Source organism: Sorex fumeus, unplaced genomic scaffold (genome assembly GCF_029834395.1).
Source record: "Sorex fumeus unplaced genomic scaffold, SorFum_2.1 ptg000164l, whole genome shotgun sequence".
NCBI classification, from domain to species: Eukaryota; Metazoa; Chordata; class Mammalia; order Eulipotyphla; family Soricidae; genus Sorex; species Sorex fumeus.
Genome location: NW_026606221.1, coordinates 729,675 through 731,879, shown reverse-complemented (window position 1 = coordinate 731,879; position 2,205 = coordinate 729,675).

Genomic DNA, 2,205 nt, shown 5'->3' with positions numbered 1-2,205 from the left:
TGTGACCACAGAGAATAGTCTGCTCTCAAATGAAAGGGAAGGTCTCTTGAAGGGACCAGCAGACACTGCCCTGGTTTGCTGAGAAATGCTGAGATGGGTCCCCTGTCCCCCCAGAGTGACACTTCTGAGGCCCACAAGAATCCTTGGGGCATCACTCACCCAAATGGGCTTGACTCTGCCCCTCATTTTTTTTTTTTGCTTTTTGGGTCACACCCTGCGATGCTCAGGGGTTCCTCCTGGCTCTGCACTCAGGAATCTCTCCTGGCGGTGCTCAGGGGATCCTATGGGATGCTGGGAATCGAACCCAGGTCGGCCGTGTGCAAGGCAAACGTCCTCCCCGCTGTGCTATCGCCCCGACCCTGCCCCTCCTGAGAGGTCATCCCTGCTGGGGCATGGGGCATGAGTCTGTGGGAAAAAGGCTCCACCTGGTGTTGGCTGGTCACACGCACAGCGGCCCCTTGATCCCTGTACCGGCTCTCTGGCCGGTCTCCTTAAGAGTGGGGCTGTTTCCTCTTTGGTCAGTTCAGATGTGTGTCTTTTGCCTAGTCAGGCGTTATTCTGGATCTGGAAGGCAGGGAGTCTGGAGGGATCCCTCACCCATCAGAACAGAGGTGCAGGGTTTGTACAAGTGAACATTACAAGAAAGGACACACCGGGGCTGGAGCAATAGCACAGTGGGGAGGGCGTTTGCCTTGCACGCGGCCGACCCGGGTTCAATCCCTGGCATCCCATAGGGTCCCCCAAGCACCGCCATGAGTAGTTCCTGAGTGCAGAGCCAGGAGGAAACCCTGAGCATCGCTGGGTGTGACTACCCCCCACCCCACCAAAAAAAAAAAGACACACCACAAAGAAGCCTGCACGTTTATGGGTAGATAAATGTCTCGGAGAGCCCGGCAAGCTACCGAGAGTATTCGATATGCCAGACACAGTAACAACAAAGTCTCCAATGGAGACGTTACTGGGCTCGCTCGAGCAAATCGACGATCAACGGGAGGGCCTTTACCTTTACCTTTAAATGTCCAACAACAACAAGCCCGACAGGCGACCCAGGGCAAGGGTTATCTGGAATCTGATCAAGGGCAGTTAGTTTCTTGTTCCTTTTCTCCTTATCTCATAGTCAATCACAGGGGTCTGAACACCTGCAACGGGGTGGCAGCACTGCATTCTGGGATGAGTCACCCATTTTCTTCCTTCCAGCTACTTTCTGTGTCTTCCTGTCCCCTTGAAGCCTCTCTTGGGAAGACAAGGTGTCGGTCGGCACAAGGCAGAGAAGGTTCTCAGAGCAGGAGGGGAGCAGATCTGGAGGCAGCTTCCCTGCAGGAGGGGTGCGGCCGGGCGAGAGGGCAACCCTGGCGTGGCTGTGGACGTTTTTGTACATGGTGCCTGATATGAACCGGTGGTCCGTTCAAGATAAGGTAGGAAACACGAAGCGTGAAAGGGAAAAAGGGCGTCAGAACAAGAGAGGGTGACAGTGAAGGGCTGAAAGCCCAGTGGAATATCAGAGAACTGCAGTTTGCTTTTGAAGTGCTGGTGCACATCCGGTTTCAGTGAACTCTTAACAGTTGAGGGCCGCTAATCGCTGACATCTGAGATCAAAGTCCAGCTGTCGGGAGCAGTGTCATTGCCAGCTCTGTTCGACTCTCATTCTGTCTGGGCCTAAAAAATAGCACTTTTCAGCCCTGCTGTCAGAGATTCTGGAAATTCTTTCTGAATCCCGGTTTCCTTGGGGCGCCTGCAATGTCTCTGGGGAGCCCGGGAAAGACTTCTGCTCTTGGAAAGGAAACTGTGTAAGAACCTTTTTTTTTCTGTTTGGGTCACAGCCGGTGATGCTCAGGGGTTCCTCCTGGCTCATGCACTCAGGAATTGCTCCTAGCGGTGCTCAGGGGACCCTATGGGATGCCAGGGATCGAACCCGGGCCAGCCGCGTGCAAGGCAAACGCCCTCTCCGCTGTGCTATCGCTCCAGCCCCTGTGCAAGGACCTTTAGCAGGCAGTAGGGGAGCATCACGGAGGGCACCCATGGAAGCCTGGATGCCACAGTTCCCCCGAGCAGCCTCCCTTCAGGGTTTGAACTCTCTTCTGCAACATGCAAGCTCACTCACTGTGCAAGCAACTTTTCGTGTTTCAATGGTTAGACTGGGGGTCGGGGTAGCTGAGGGAGCACCCTTAGGGTCAGGAAATAAAGGGCGACAAGGCTTGGAAGGAA